The 16,679-nt window shown below is 42.0% G+C and overlaps 1 long non-coding RNA gene across 1 annotated transcript in view; it reads left to right on the forward strand.

Moving 5' to 3' along the window:
• The window catches only part of LOC147000239 (uncharacterized), a 52,284-nt gene extending 36,390 nt beyond the window's left edge, over positions 1–15,894 (forward strand). Inside the window, exons 3-4 of the long non-coding RNA XR_015046096.1 lie at positions 14,786–15,218; positions 15,645–15,894. This is a non-coding gene — a long non-coding RNA (uncharacterized LOC147000239). The remainder of the gene's footprint in view (positions 1–14,785; positions 15,219–15,644) is intronic.
• Positions 15,895–16,679: the final 785 nt, after the last annotated feature.

Raw genomic sequence — 16,679 nt, forward strand, 5'->3', positions numbered from 1 at the left:
GGTAATTTATCTGCAAAGTCTCCTGTCCCAGTCTGACTGCAGAAAAACACTTCAGTTGCCTGTGGGTTGGAAAAGATAAAAACACTTGCTATTACAATAAAACAGATTTAACTTCCAAAGAGCTTTTTACATACAAGGCCCCAGGCGTGACAATCTGCCGGCTTGATCTAGAATAAACAACTGGCATTTTTTGTGTTTCTAAATCATGCCAAAGTTCCACACAAGAACCGTTGTTGGGCTTATTTAGCTGTGCTTCTCTTCTCTTCTCTTCTCTTCTCTTCTCTTCTCTTCTCTTCTCTTCTCTTCTCTTCTCTTCTCTTCTCTTCTCTTCTCTTCTCTCCTCTCCTCTCCTCTCCTCTCCTCTCCTCTCCTCTCCTCTCCTCTCCTCCCCTCCCCTCCCCTCCCCTCCCCTCCCCTCCCCTCCCCTCCCCTCCCCTCCCCTCCCCTCCCCTCCCCTCCCCTCCCCTCCCTTTCCCTCTCCTCTCTTCTCCTCTCCTCTCTTTCTATCTTTCTATCTTTCTTTCTTTCTTTCTTTCTTTCTTTCTTTCTTTCTTTCTTTCTTTCTTTCTGGGATGGGAGAGGATAACACTTCTTTTTTTTCTTATAGAGATATTAAGTAAGGCAGGAAGGAAAACAGGACAAATCCCTCAGAGAACCTGTGAGGAAATCGCATCTTCAGATTTGAGGAGCTTTACGCCCCTCAAGGGAAACTGGCAGGCACTCATCAGATTCCACCACCCTGCACATCTGGATTGCCTGCACATCTGAATTGTCTGCACAGCTTGAATTGTCAGCATAGGTGGGTTGTGTGCCCCAGGACGAGCAGGGCTGAGGTAAGAGGGGCACTGTCCTCAGGTAGAAAATATAGAGACACCAAATAGGTAGTATTTGACAAATACTCTCTGAATTAATTTTAACTCTTTTTCAAAAAATGAATTTAAGTTAGCATATAAAATAATGGATATTGTTATGGCATTTTATGCATATAGTTATACTCAGTTCTAATTCATCTATCTCAGTTAGATCAGCATGTCAGCAAGCAGTACTCATGGTGGCTGGAGTAGAAGCAGGAGGCTCATATCTTGAACTATAGGAAGGAAGCTGAGAAAATGAACTAGCAATGACATCACTAAACCCTCAAACCCCACCTCCAGTGATGTATACAGGGCCACACCTCTTAAACCTCCTAAAGAATGGCACCTGGGTACCAAGTACTCAAATGCCTGAGACTTCAGGGACATCATCAAATCCCCCTCCTCCTTCTCTTCCTCCTCCTCCTTCTCTTCCTCCTCTTCCTTCTCCTCCTCCTTCTTGCTTATTAACCAGTCTTATGAGACTGGTGAAGTTGAGCTCTTACCAACAGGATGAGACACAATCACTACCTAGTCAAAGTCCAAGATTGGTGTCATTTGGCCACGCCCACAGGCGTGCACCCTGTGGTTCTGGTGCACCCTGTTTGCATAAAGCAAGTGCCTAGCATAACTTTCACTCCCCGTCTTAGTTAGGGTTTTACTGCTGTGAACAGACACCATGACCAAGGCAAGTCTTATAAGGACAACATTTCATTGGGGCTGGCTTACAGGTTCAGAGGGTCAGTCCATTGTCATCAAGGTGGGAGCATGGCAGCATCCAGGCAGACATGGATCAAGAGGAGCTGAGAGTTCTACATCATCTTATCTGAAGGAAGCCAGGGACTGACTGGGCATCCTCAGGCAGCTAGGAAGAAGGTCTCCAAGCCTACCCCCACAGTGACACACTTCCTCCAACAAGACCACACCTTCTAATAGTGCAACTCCCTGGGACAAGCATATGCAAACCATCACACCACCTTCACTTTGTTCATGTTTGAGCTTTTTGTTTGGTTGGTTTTATATGTGTGTGTGTGTGTGTGTGTGTGTGTGTGTGTGTGTGTGTGAGAGAGAGGGGGGGGGAAAGAGACACCAAGATTATTCTTTTCCAACTTGGTTGTCTATACAGGGTCTTTTGTGCATTATTTTATCTATGTCTGTGAAAAGTATCATTGGAATTTATACAGGGATTGCCATGAGTTTGTACATTTCTTTGTATAGTGCAGGAATATTAGCAATGTTAATTTTCTTTCTTTTTTGGGGGGTGGGGGTTCGAGACAGGGTTTCTCTGTGTAGCCCTGGATGTCCTGGAACTCACTTTGTAGACCAGGCTGGCCTCAAACTCAGAAATCCGCCTGCTGGGATTAAAGGCATATGCCACCACGACTGGCGTTAATTTTCTAATTCACCAATATAGAATGTCTCTCCATTTGTCTGTCTTATTATTTTATCCATTTTTATTTTATAGTGCTTTATTTTATAGCCTACATTCTAGGCCAGCACTGCACCTCTGAGCTGTGTCCCCAGCCTTCAGTGTGTTTTCAGTTCTCTCTCTATCGGCCCTTCATCTCTTTGGTTAGACTTCTTCCTAAGTTTTGTTTGCTTTTGGTTTTAGTTGTTATTGTAAATGAGATTTGTGTGCTTAGTTTTTGTGGTTTTGGTTTTTTGTTTGTGTGTTTTGATATTTCATAGCTAGTATATAGAATAGCTACTGGGCTTTGAGAGTTGGTATTACACCCTAAAACCTTACTAGATTTATTAATCATTTCTAACAGCTTTGTTTGGGTTCCGTGGGGTTTTCTCTACACTAAATCATGTTGATTGCAATCAAGGACAATTGAACATTTTCCTTTTCATTTGGTTGCCTTTAATTTCTTTCTCTTATTTTTCTTTTTATTAATTCTCCTTTCATATATTACACCCTATCAGCAGTTTCCCCTCCCTCCTCTCCTCCCAGTCCCCCCACCCACCCCAACCCCGCTCTTCCCCAGATTCAATTCTCCTCCATTTCGCTTCAGAAAAACAGCAGGCCTCCCAAGGATATTGACCAAACATGGCACAACACATCACAATAAGGCTAGGCATGAGCCCTCATATCAAGGCTGGGCAAGGCAACCCAGTAGGAGGAAAAGGGCCACAAAACCAGGCAAAGGAGTCAGAGACACCCCCACTTCCACTGTTAAGAGCCCCACATGAACACTAAGCTGCACAATCATAACATTTATGCCAAGAGATTAGGTCAGACCCATACAAGCTCCTTCATGGTCTATCCAGTTTCTGTGAGCTCCTAGGAGTCTCGGATAGTTGATTGTGTGAGAGTTTTCTTGTGGTGTCCTTGACCCCTCTGGTTCCTACAATTCTTCTTCCCCCTCCTCTGTGGGATTCCCTGAGCTCTGCCTATTGGTTGGCTATGGGTTTCTGCATCTGCTCCTATCAGTTGCTGGATGAACCCTAGCAGATGATGATTATGCTAGGCTCTGGTCTTCAAGCCGAGCAGAATATCATTAGGAATCATTCTATTGACTGTTGTTATTGTTGCTGTGTTGTTGCTGCTGCTGCTGCTGCTGCTACTGCTGCTGCTGTTGCCAGTCATGTTCACTTCTATCCTAGGTCTCTGAGTTATCTAGTCTGTGGTTCCGGGGTCTCCAGGCAGGAGTAGGTCCCCTCTCATGGCATATGCCTCAGTTTGGACCAGTCATCAGTTGGCTTTTCCCAGAAGTGCTGCATCACTTTTACCCCAGCACATCTTGCAGGCAGAATAAATTGTAAGTCAAAGGTTTTGTGGTTGGGTAAGTGTTGCGGCCTGCCCGCAGTCCACAACACGAACGGTTCAACTGAAAATGGCAGTTCTCTGAAAAGAGAGGAATCTAGACGGGGCGGAAGAAAAGAATGGAGCCAGGACAACAAGTTCTGATCAAGGCTCAATTTTATTAATTCCAGACACTCAGTTAATAAAGGAAGGGGGAGGGAACCCAACTTCCCGCCAAGTAACTCAGGGTCCAGTAGCAGGACGAACACGTGTGTGCCTCCAGGCAGCAAAGGCAGGTTCCAGCAGTAGGTAGGCGTGGCAGGACGAATGAGCCGGTAGCTCCACCCTTGAGCAGGCAGGTTCCAGGCTGGGGGGAAGGGAGGCCACAGGTAAGGGTCCTAATCCCTCCACTGGAAGCCTTGGCTGGTTCAGGCTCTGTATGCCCCATTACTAGGAGACTTCATTAGGGTTACCCTCTTGGATTCCAGGGGGTTTCCACTGTGCTAGGTTTATACCTCGACCCCAAAATGTCCCCCAAGTCTAGTTTTCCCCTCAGTATTCTCTCTCCCCTGCCATCTCCTGACCTGACCCCTCCTCATTCTCAGTCCACTGTGAAATCTGTTCTATTTCCCCTTCTCAGGAAGATCCTTGTGTCCCCATTGTGCCCTCTTTGTTATTTAGCTTTTCTCAGTCTATGTATTGTAGCATGATTATCCTTTACTTTATATCCACTTATAAGTGGATACATACCATGTTTGTCTTGCTGGGTCTTAGTAACCTCACTCAGGATGATTTTTTTTCTAGTTCCATCCATTTCCTTGCAACTTGCATGATATCATTTTTTTTTTTTATTCCAGAGCCGAGAACCAAACCCAGGGCCTTGTGCTTGCTAAACAATCACTCTACCACTAAGCTAAATCCCCAACCTCATGCTGTCACCTTTTTAACAGCTGAGTTAATGTGTAAATGTATCACATTTGCTTTATCCATTCTTTGACTGAGGGACATCAATGTTGTTTCTCATTTTTGGCTATTATGAATAAAGCTGCTACGACCGTAGTTGAGCAAATGCCCTTGTAGCAGGATGGAGCATCCTTCGGGCATAAGCCCAGGAGGGGTATAGCTGGCTCGTGAGGTAGATTAATTACTAATTTTCTTAGAAATCGCCATATTGTTTTCCAAACTGGCTGTACCTGTACTAGTTTGCGTTCCCAGCAACAATGGAAGAGTGTTCCTCTTGCTCTGCATCCTCACTAGCATGGGCTGTTTGGATCTTAGCCATTCTGACAGGTACTACTGTCATTTTGATTTGCATTTTCCTGGTGGCTATGGATGTTGAACTTTTCTTTAAGTGTTTCTAGGCCACTTGAGATTCCTCTCTTGAGAATTCTCTAGTTAGACTTATATCTCATATTGTAATGGGATTATTTGTTTTGTTGATGTCTAGATTCTTGAGTTCTTTATGTATTTTGGATATCAGTCTTCTGTTGGATGTGGGGTTGGTGAGAATCTTTTCCAGTTCTGTAGGCTGTTGTTTTGTCCTGTTGACAGTGCCCTTTGCCTCATAGAAGCTTTGATAAGGTTCGGTTTATTAATTGTTGACCTTAGTGCCTGTGCGGTTGGTGTTCTGTTCAGGAATTTGTCTCCTGTGTATCCAGTTTTTTTTGTTTTGTTTTGTTTTGTTTTGTTTTGTTTTGTTTTGTTTTGTTTTGTTTTGTTTTGTTTTGTTTTGTTTTTTCGAGACAGGGTTTCTCTGTGTAGCCCTGGCTGTCCTGGAACTCACTTTGTAGACCAGGCTGGCCTCGAACTCAGAAATCCACCTGCCTCTGCCTCCCAAGTGCTGGGATTAAAGGCGTGCGCCACCACCGCCCGGCGTATCCAGTTTTATGTGAGACCTTTGATCCACTTACACTTGAGCTTTGTGAGGTTGACAGATATATTTGCATTCTTCTACATGCAGATATCCAGTTACACCAGCACCATCTGTAAGAAGAAGATGCTTTCTATTTCCCTTGTTTATTTCTGGTTTCTTTATCAAAAAATCAGGTGTCTATAGTTCTGTGGATTTACTTCTGAGTCTTTGATTACATTGGTTAACCTTTGTGTGTGTGTGTGTGTGTGTGTGTGTGTGTGTGTGTGTATCAGTTGTTATTACTATTGCCATGTAGTACACCTTCAGGTCAAGTATGTTGATACCTCCAGAAATTCTTTTTATTGTTCAGGATTGTTTTAGCTATCCTGTGTTTTTTGTTTTTTATTTCATATGAAGTTAAGTTTTGTTCTTTCAAGGTCTGTAAAGAATTATGTTAGAATTTTGAAGAAGATTTCATAGATTGTTTTTGGTAGGATGACCATTTTTACTATGTTAAATCCTACTTATACATGAGCATGGGGAGATCTTTTCATCTTCTGATATCTTCTTCAATTTCTTTCTTCAGAGACTTGAAGTTATTGTCATACAGGCCTTTCACTTACTTGATTAGCGATACAGCCAAGGCATTTTATATTATTTGTGGCTATTATGAAAGATGTTTCCCTGATTTCTTTCTCAGCCTGTCATTTGAATATAGAAGGGCTACTGATTTTTTAAATTAATCTTATATTCAGCTATAAGAGTTCTCTGGTAGAATTTTGAGGGTCACTTATGCATGCTATCATATCATCTGTGAATAGCAATACTTTGGCTTCTTTCCTTCCAATTTTTATTTCTTGATCTCCTTTAGTTGTCTTACTGATTGTTAATTTCTGTCATTTTGTTGTTGCTGTTAGTAGTGGTGGTGGTGGTGGTAGTAGTGGTGATGGTGGTGGTGGTGGTGGTGTGTGTATATACATATATGTGTGTGCACTTGTGCAGGTATGCACATGCATGGGCTTTCCTTTTGGTTTTGCTGGTGTGAGATTATTTATTTCCTGTGTTTTCATGGGTATAGTTAACCTTGGGTTTGAGTTTTCCTTCTAGTACCTTTTGTAAAATCTGGATTTGTGGATAGATATTGTTTACATTTTTGTCATGGAATATCTTGTTATCTCCATCTCTGGTGATTGAAAGTTTTGCTGGGTATAATAGTCTGGGCTGAGATCTGTGGGCTCTTAGAGTCTGCAAGACATTTTTCCAGGCCCTTCTGGATTTTAGAGTCTCTATTGAAAAATTTGGTATAATTCTAATGGGTCTTTTTATATTGTTTGGCCTTTTTCTTTGCAGTTTTTAATATATTTTCTTTGTTCTGTAAGTTTAGTGTTTTGAATATTACGTGGAAAGGGGACTTTTTTTCTGGTCCAATTTATTTGGTATTCTGTAAGCTTCTAGTACCTCTACAGGCATGTCCTTCTTTAGATCAGGAACATTTTCTGTAATTTTGTTAAAAATATTTTCTGAGCCTTTGAGCTTGGATTCTTCTTCTTCTCTTTTATGTTATTCTTAGGCATGGTCTTTTTGTAGTGTTCCAGATTTCTCAGATGTTCTACATCATAACATTTTAGATTTGCCGGGCAGTGGTGGCACACACCTTTAATCCCAGCACTTGGGAGGCAGAGGCAGGCAAATTTCTGAGTTTGAGGCCAGCCTGGTCTACAGAGTGAGTTCCAGGAAGCTAGGACTACACAGAGAAACTCTATCTAGAGAAAGAACGAACGAACGAAAGAAAGAAAGAAAGAAAGAAAGAAAGGGAAAGAAAAAAATTTAGATTTAACATTTTCTTTGATTTTTGTATCTATTTTCTTATTGTATCTTCAATGCCTGAGATTCTTTCTTGCATCTCTTGTGTTTTGTTGCTGATGCTTATGTCTATAGTTCCTGTTCAGTTACTTAGATTTTCCATCTCCAGAATTCCTTCTGTTTGTGTTTTATTTATTGCTTTTATTTCCATTTTCAGGTCTTGAACAGTTTTATTAATTTCCTTTGCCTGTTTGTTTCTTCCTGCATTTTTTTTAAAGATTTATTTTAGGTGGAAAAACAATATGAACTAATTAGTACCCCTAGAGCTCCCTGGGACTAAAACTACCAACCAAAGAAAACACACAGAGGGACTCATGGCTCCGGCTGCATATGTAGCAGAGGATGGCCTAGTCACTCATCAATGGGAGGAGAGGCCCTTGGTCCTGTGAAGGTTCTATGCCCCAGTATAGGGGAATGCCAGGGCCAGGAAGCAGGAGTAGGTGGGTTGGTGAGCAGGGGGAGGGGGAAAGGTATAGGGGGGATTTTGGAGGGAAAACCAGGAAAGGGGATGACATTTGCAATTTAAATAAAGAAAAATCTAATTTAAAAAGGAGATTTGTTTGTTTGTTTGTTTGTTTATTTATTTATTGCATGTGAGTACACTGTGACTCTCTTCAGACACATCAGAAGAGGATCCCATTACAGAGAGTTCTGAGCCACCATGTTGTTGCTGGGGATTGAAAGTGGGACCACTGGAAAAGTAGTCTTAACCACTTACCCATCTTGAATATCTTTAAGGGATTTATTCATTTCATCTTTAAGGACCTCTAACATCTTCATAGAGTTGGTTTTAAGGTTTGTCTCTTGTGCTTCAGCAGTGTTAGAATATTTAGGGTTTGCTGTAGTAGGATAGCTGGGCTCTGGTGGTGCCACATTGCTCCGGCTGTTGTTGATTTTTTTCTTTTTTTTTTTTTTTTTTTTTTTGAGACAGGGTTTCTCTGTGTAGCCCTGGCTGTCCTGGAACTCACTTTGTAGACCAGGCTGGTCTTGAACTCAGAAATCCACCTGCCTCTGCCTCCCAAGTGCTGGGATTAAAGGCGTGAGCCACCACCGCCCAGTGTTGGTATTGTTCTTATGCTGGCATCTGGGTTTGGGGTTATTATAGATCTTGGTGTTGGTTTGTGAGTTTGTTTTTGTCAAAGGAGTGTTTTGTCTCTTGGTTTCTGGTTCTTCTTTTGGTCTGTATTTCTGGTGTCTTACATATGACCTCTGGTCTATCAGGGAGTCTCCATCAGAGTTGGGAGCTGGACTTTTGGCAGCTAATTTGGCCTTTGGTCCAGCAAGGGTCTCTGCCCGAGTTTTGGGGTAGGACACAGTGATGAGGAGGGGAGTAGCAATTGAGGATAGCATGGGGGCACTGAGAGAAGAAAGGCTATGGGTGGGCCACCTACCACCTATCTGTGGTTCTGGTCACTGGTATGGTCTCTGGCCCAGCAGGGAGTCTCAGCCCAAGTTGGGGATTAGAGCTCTGTTGGCTGCTGTGGCCCTTGTTCTAGCAATGAGCCTTGTCTGAGTTCTCATATCTGTTTTTCTGACCTACACGTGGCCTGAACCTGTTCTTCAGACTGGCATGGTCTACATGTAAGCAGCAGATACACACTTGTATAGGGGTGAGAATGGGCAGTGGAGTGCGAAGAGTATCAGTGGCTTCAAACTTGAGATCTGAACAGAGGGTGTGGGAGGGTTCCAAGGACAGGTGGCCCTCTTACTTGTTCTGACTGGTGTGGTCTGTACCTCTAATTAAGTTCTCTTACTTTACTGCTGTGCCTAGGGTTTTCAGTGCTGTGTGAAATAGCAAAGGCAAGATAAACAATTATCTTTGTCTTGTCCCTGACTCAAGAGAAACAAATTTCCAACTTTTCATATTATATCTTGTTAGCTGTGAGCTTTTCATAGATGGCCTTTATTGTGTTGAAGTACATTTCCTTCTGTACTAAATTCCTTATACACCTACCTTCAAAATACAAGGCTACTGTAATCAAACCAAAATGGTACTGGCATAAAAACAGACACATAGAAAAATGGGATAAAAATAGAGGAACTAAAATAAATTCTTCCATTATGACAAATTGTTTTTTAACAAAGGTGCAAAACACGCATAACGAGAAAGGAACATAGCTCTCCAGTAAATGAATACTCACATGCAAAATGAAATGGCACCATGTGTAACACCATGTACAAAAAAAAACCAACTCAAAATGTTTTAAAGATTTACACACATAAGACACAAAACTAATAGAAAAATGTACAGTCAGATGCTTTAAGACATCAGTACAGGAGATGGTGTGTTTGTCTATCACTGAAAGCACAGAGAAGAAAAGCAAAGACAGACAAATGGGTGGTATCAAACTTAAACATGTCAGCACAGTCAAGACAATTGTGTGAAAAGACAGTCTACAAAATAGGAGACATAGTCTGCAATTGATCTGGTAAAGGGACACTGTGGTGGTTTGAATAGATATAGTCCCCATAGATTAATGCATTTGAGTGCTTGGCCAAACAGTGTCACAATTAGGAAGTGTGGCCTTATTGGAGGAGCTATGGCCTTGTTAGATGAAGTATGTCACTATGGAGGAGGGCTTTGAGGCCTTAAGTGCTAATGCTACTGCCACTGTGAAACACTCAGCTCCTGGATGCCTTCGGATCAAGATATAGAACTCTCAGCTCTAGCACCATGCCTGCCTGGATACTGCCATGCTTGCCACCATAATGATAATGGACCAAACCTCTGTAAGCCTGCCCCAATTAAATGTTTTCCTTAGCCGGGTAGTGGTGTCGCACACCTTTAATCCCAGAACTTGGGTAGCAGAGCCAGGCAGATTTCTGAGTTCGAGACCAGCCTGGTCTACAGAGTGAGTTCCAGAACAGCCAGGGCTATACAGAGAAACCCTGTCTCGGGGAAAAAAAAAAGTTTCCTTTAAACATTTAAACATGACCAAGAGTTATCTCGGTCATGGTGTCTCATCATAGCAATAACACCCTAATTAAGACAGTCACTATCTGCAACTTATTAGGATTGCAAATAATTCAACAGGAAGAAAACGAATAATATTAATATGTAAATGGGCTAAGTCCTTAAACAGACATCTGTCAGTATACGGCATACAAATGACATGTGTATGAGAAAATGCTGTCATTGATCATCTGAGAAGTGCAGATTTAAACTACACTGAGATATGGCTATTATTAAAAAGCAAACAACAACAAAAGAAGAAGAGACAGTATTGGAGAAGATGTAAAGGAAAGAAAGCCTTCCATGCTATTGGCGGGAGGTGAATTAGCACAGTTGCTATGGTAAGTGCCTCAAAAGAGCTATGCATGGAAGTACCATATGACTCACTCCTACAGTGGCTCTACTGTGGGTCATGACCCCTTGGGGATCGAATGATCCTTTCACAGAGGTCACAAGATATCCTACATATCAGATATTTACATTATAATTTATAACAGCAGCAAAATTATAGTTATGAAGTGGTAATGAAAATAATTTTATGGTTAGGGTTTACAACACGAGGAACTGTATTAAAGGGTCGCAGCACTAGGAAGGTTGAGAACCACTGCAGAACTGGGTAATGAAAGAGCTATTTCAGCCTCTGTGGCACTATCCACCGCAGCCAGCATACAGAAGCAACATAAAAATCTGTCAGAGGGTGAATGGATGGAGAAGTGGTGTTTGCATACAATAGAATACTACTTAGCCCCTTAAAAGGAAGGAATGCTGTCATTGCAATAATGAGCTTGAACCTTGAAGGTGTGCTGAGTGGAAAAATCAAATGGCACATGATCCTGCCCAAATGTAAAATCTAAAAATGTTCACTTTGTAGAAACAGCCCACAAGTATGGCTCCCAAGGGCTGCTGTTGACCAAAGGATACAAAGTTTCAATTAAATATGAAAATGAATTCAAGAGCTCTGCTGTGCAACATGATAACTGTAGTTCATAATAATTTATCATATTCCAGATTGCTAAGAGTGTAGGTTTTAAATTTCTTCACACAAAAAGAGAATTATGTTTATGATAATCTATCTTAGCTCTACTTACCTATCCTACTAGTAACACATACATATTTTTAATCACAATGTACCCCCTTTTAAAACTCTCTTGTTTGTATTATTATTGTAGGGTCGGGGGAAGTTTTGTGGAATCAGTTCTCTTCTACCTCAGAGTGGGTCCTGTTTGCTGATGCTGACAGTCTATACATGTTAATACACATGGACACAATAGACATATACATTATTTATTTGTCAGTGAAAGAACACATAAACTTTTAAAAGATATTATATTTAACCAATCTAGGGTTCTATACTCCAAAATGGTTATCAGAAGGGTAAGACACCGGGCTGGGGTGTGGCGTCATGGTGAACACCCACCTGGCATGCTTGAGGCCCTGTTACTCGAAGCAGAAGAGAACATTTAAGGGCTCTGAGCAATGCACTTCCTCACAAGCATGAAGGGCACTAGTGCTCATCATTCTGGGGTTTCAACAGCAAAACAAGAGAGCAGCCATAGAATCCAATGGAAGGAAGCAGCTACGTCACAACTCAACACCAGTAACACATTGAAAAGGATATGGCAGTTAGACGCTTCATCTGTAACAGTAAGTCAAATCCCTTCACTCCATAGTGAGAATCGGCTCACTTGACAGCTGTCCAAGTCAGGGAGGAGGCAGATCTCTCTGTATCTGCACTACACTACAAGCAGCCCACTGTCATTAGGATCTATTCTCTTCCACAGAATGTGAATCCCGATTTCTAGACACCCAGATTTTATTTAACTGATTATTCAAAACTTTTCCCGGACTCTATTATAAATACTAAATATCAGTCAATGTGATATCAATTGTTTTCCAAAGAATGTCATTAAGGGGAAGATGGGTGGCATGCGTTCCCCTCTTGACTGGAAATTGGAAGACATGACTGGAGGTTAGGGAGCCATCTTGGATGTAGAGCAGGCTCTGAGGTTAGGCAGCCATCTTGGATGTAGAGCAGGCTCTGAGAATGTCAGATCAACAGTGAAGAAGTAACCAACATAGGAACAAGGACATTTGCCCATGAAAACTGCTTCCAAACAGCTTTTACAGGAGAGCAAACTATTAAACCGCTATTAAGCCATTATTATTCTGAGTTTTCCAACAGACATCTGGACCTTGAAAATGAAAAAAGAAAAAAGGAAAAAAAAAAACACCTTCCCATCAATATTTCAAATAAAATCAGAACTCAACGCTGTCATGGTCATGCCACTTGATATTCTGAAGAGGAAGATCACACAAGCCTATATACAGATTTTTTTCCTGAAGTACATTTTGAATATATTTTTGATAGGTTTGCTTTCATTAATGCCAAGAAACTAAAATTACAGACAATTCTATTTGGAGTATAAGAAAATGTTTCAGCTGGGCATAGTGGCACACACCTTTAATCCCAGCACTCAGGGGGAAGAGGCAAATGGATCTCTGAATCCTAGGCCAACTTGAGCTATAGAATAAGTTCTAGGACAATCAGGGCTACACCGAGAAAATGTGTTTAGGAAAAAAAACAAAACAAAACAAACACAAAAGCAAAAAAAAATAAAAAAACCCAAACAAACAAAAACTAAAATAAATAGAAAGAAACAAAGAAAGAAAATGTTTAGCTGGACATGGTGGTGCACACCTTTAATCCCAGCACTCTGGAGGCAGAGCCAGGCGGATTTCTGAATTTGAAGCCAGCCTGGTCTACAAAGTGAGTTCCAGGACAGCCATAGCTATACAGAGAAACCCTGTCTCAAAAAACAAAAAATAAAAAAAGAAAGAAAATGTTTTAACCTTAAATAAGATTGTAAATTTTGACATACCCCCCCTTTCAGTATTGCCATCAGTGTTTCTCAACTACATAAACATCCTGATCGTGCCTCTGCTATAGTAATATTGTCTAGAGTTAGCCCACAAAATGTGACAAAATGCTACTCTGAGAGGCCAGAGAATCTACCTGAAGACAATGTTGAGCTCGCTGTTTAAGGATGTCTTCTCATTCTATGTGTGCATTTCATTGTGTATGCAACATTCACAGACCACTCTAGGATTCTACATCACACAGACAATCTACTTGATTCAATGATGAAGAAAATGTGTTCGGATTTGTGATGTAGTCCAGAAGAAGAGTAGCTGCAGGAAGTCCATTCACCACATCAGTGACATGGACCATGGCTCCCTCCACCTTCTGGCTGTTAGCTTCATCTTTGGTGGCCTCGACATTGACTGTCTCTTCGCACAAGTAAAGGATGGCTGTTTGGTCCTGCATGCAAATGAGAAAGCACCTCACAAAATGGAAAAGGAGGGATGTTTTTCCTCCTTTTGGTCTTAGAAAAGTTAAAACTTTTTTTTTCCAGGTGTTTTCCCACAATTCTTCCTTTCCCGTGTCTCAGTGGCTAGAAACAAGCCTCATATAAATAGTCCTTGAGATGAACTAGGTCAAGTGTAGAGTTAGAGATATCTATATACACTAAGCAAACCCAAAACAAATCAAAGACAAACAAACAAACAAACAAACACCTCCTATCCACTCGGTCAGTTATCTGAGCAAAGTCAGTACTTTGCAACTAGGAAGGCAGAGAACACAGGTGCTGGGGATCATAGTCAGAAACAAGGCGTGCAAATCTTCAGGGAAATAATATACAGAGTTATATCCATCCTTCCAGCTGGCAGCAGGATAGACACCAAACAAATCACAGAACTAAATGAGAAAGTGTTACTAGGTGTTAAATGGTCAGCAGTTTTGGTTCTAAGAGCAAGCCTTTGGCTGAAACACGTAATGCAACTGGCTAGTTCACAACCAGAAGCTATTGCAAAAGATTTCTCACATGACAATCAGTGAAGATCTAGACAGAAAGAATAACCTAAGGTGTAAGATTGTACTCTGCTCTTTCCTAAGTTGTCCCATACAACCTGCACCTTCTTCACTGATTCAAACCACAGACTTCACTGTACAATAAATTCCTGCAGACATCTGAGTCTTGTTCTGGCTTCTCTGTTCAGTTCTATCTATATAAGGAGTTGCCTTCACTTAGCATTGTCAGCTTGTCACCCGAGGAGCCTGGTTCCCACCACAGGAGAGTCTCAGCTGCTGCAGCACACTTCATCTCCCAGATAATCTTCATATTTATCTGGGAGAAAGAAATAATAACTTCCTACTAGCAAGCCTTCCTAGTTCTAACCCTAGTGCTCAAATGTGTCATAAAGCCTGGCAGAGTAGTGCAAGCCTCTACTCCCAGCTACTCTGGAGGCTGAGGCAGGAGGACTGTAAGGCTGAGGTCAGCTACCTCAAAAATAAGTAGCTAAATATAAGATCGATTGGATAAATAGTTGCACGTGAACACACTAGGTAATTACTCTTCGGGTCTGAGGACACATGCCTGTGGCATTTTTTGGCTGGATTAATTGCATGATGGTCTTTGAATCTGTAGCAAAATTGTTGAATTCTCTCTTTTCTTGTGTAGACATGTGAGAGTTCCTCAAGTCTCTGGAAAGCCGAGCCTGGAGTGAGGAGCAGCCCCACCACATTCTTTAATAGAGAAATTAACTATTCCCAGCCTGTCCGCAGAGAGGCTGCAGCTCCAGCCACCATCAATCTGGCTCTTGGTGCGTGCTGTAGGCTGTAAGCAGCTGGCCCGTAGAATTCCTGGCTCTTGGCCATCACCAATACAAGGCACAAATGCCATTTAATTCCACGCAGCTGTTCCCGGCGCTGTCCATGGGTGGGTCTGCCTAGAGGTGTTTCATTCAATTTACAAGGAGAAAATGCACCCCTGGTTGCTTGGCAAAGAGCCAGGTTTGCTAGAACTTTCCAAACACTTCGTTGAGGGGAGAGCCACTGAGTAACCTGGTCACAGAACCGGACAGCTGAAGGCATCCTTCCTGGAGCTCTGCCAGGTGGGTGTAGCATTCCAGCTTTATCTTATACTGAAAAGGTACGTGCTTTGTGACCTGTGTAGGACTCTCCTAACTTAGGGCACTGAAAAGACATCATCATACATTTGAACAAATGGTGTGCTGGAAACTATTAAACAAATTAAATTTACATGGTAATTAAGGTGCTATTGATCTATGTCAATTAATGTAATAAAGGAAAATATAATATCTGAAATCAAACGCAACAGCGAAAGTCTTTGGCTTGACTGTAGACTACCAGATTGGTAAGTGCTGCCCAGTGTGACTCTAGGTGTGCAAAACAAAACAAAACAACAAAGAAAAGAAAAAAAAAAGCAATTATAGTTTCTGCAGGGAGTAGTTAGTTTCCATTTCACATCATGTAATTCTTGTATTTAATTCAAAATTATCCTCTTCCTCTGAACAGAGGGGACCTGGCTGCGGCTCCTTTGTTAAGCTCATCTTACCACTTCCCAGAACTATGCTACGAGGCACATCAAGAGAGTGACCGGCGTGCAGCTGGACAGAAAGGGTCATGAAGTCTGAAGCATGGCTCCAGAACCCCGGGACAGAGCTACAGTGAAGGCCCATGCTCTCTTGCCTTTAGTAGACAGAAGCTGTACTGGGAACTAGAAGTCAAAAGGCAGAATCTTTACACTTGACAGAGTATATATTTGAATCTTAGTCCTAATTACATGTTGATAAATTAATATCAAACATCCTTTCTTCTGAAGGGCTCTGGGTCATTTTCTTTTTTTTATGATTGTTACATTTATTTATTTGTGTACCCGGGTAGGTAAGGTAGAGGGCAGCTTTTGGGAGTTAATTCTCTCCATCCCCCATGTGGGACTCAGGAATCAAACTCAGGCTTCAGCAGCAAATGGGTTTACTTGAACCGTCCCACTACCTCCAGCTCCAGGATTTACTTATTTATTTAGTGCGTGCATGGATGTGTGTATGCATGTGTGTGTGTGTGTGTGTGTGTGTGTATGTGAGTGTGTGTATATATCTCTGTGTGTCTGTGTATCACTCTGTGCGTGTTTGTCTCTCTGTGTGTCTGTGTCTATGTGTGTTTGTCTGTATGTCCATATGTGTCTGTATCCTGGAGGTCAGAAGAAGACATCAGCTCCCTTGGAGCTAGAGTTACAGGCAGCTGAGAGCTGGGTCCTCACCCTAACCTCACTACAGAGCAGCAAGCACTCTGAACCCCTGAGGCAGCACTGTCATTTCTGCAAAGGTTTTCCCTTTGAGCATCCTTTTAGACCTGCACTTATCCAGTCTTTTGTTATAGATAGGTGCTTCTTACAATGTCCAGCCTCCAGAGTTCTGATTCCCATACATGAGTGTGGGCTGAGTGTGTGCTCCCCCACACCCACCCATGAGTCTAAGACAGGCAGAGCAGGCATGTCACTTGACAAATCTCTTTTGTACTCAGGCATGGAAAGGCTTTTGCTGCTGAGCCCT

The sequence above is a fragment of the Mus caroli genome, unplaced genomic scaffold (assembly GCF_978045245.1).
Source record: "Mus caroli unplaced genomic scaffold, Mus_caroli_1 scaffold_19, whole genome shotgun sequence".
Lineage (NCBI taxonomy): Eukaryota > Metazoa > Chordata > Mammalia > Rodentia > Muridae > Mus > Mus caroli.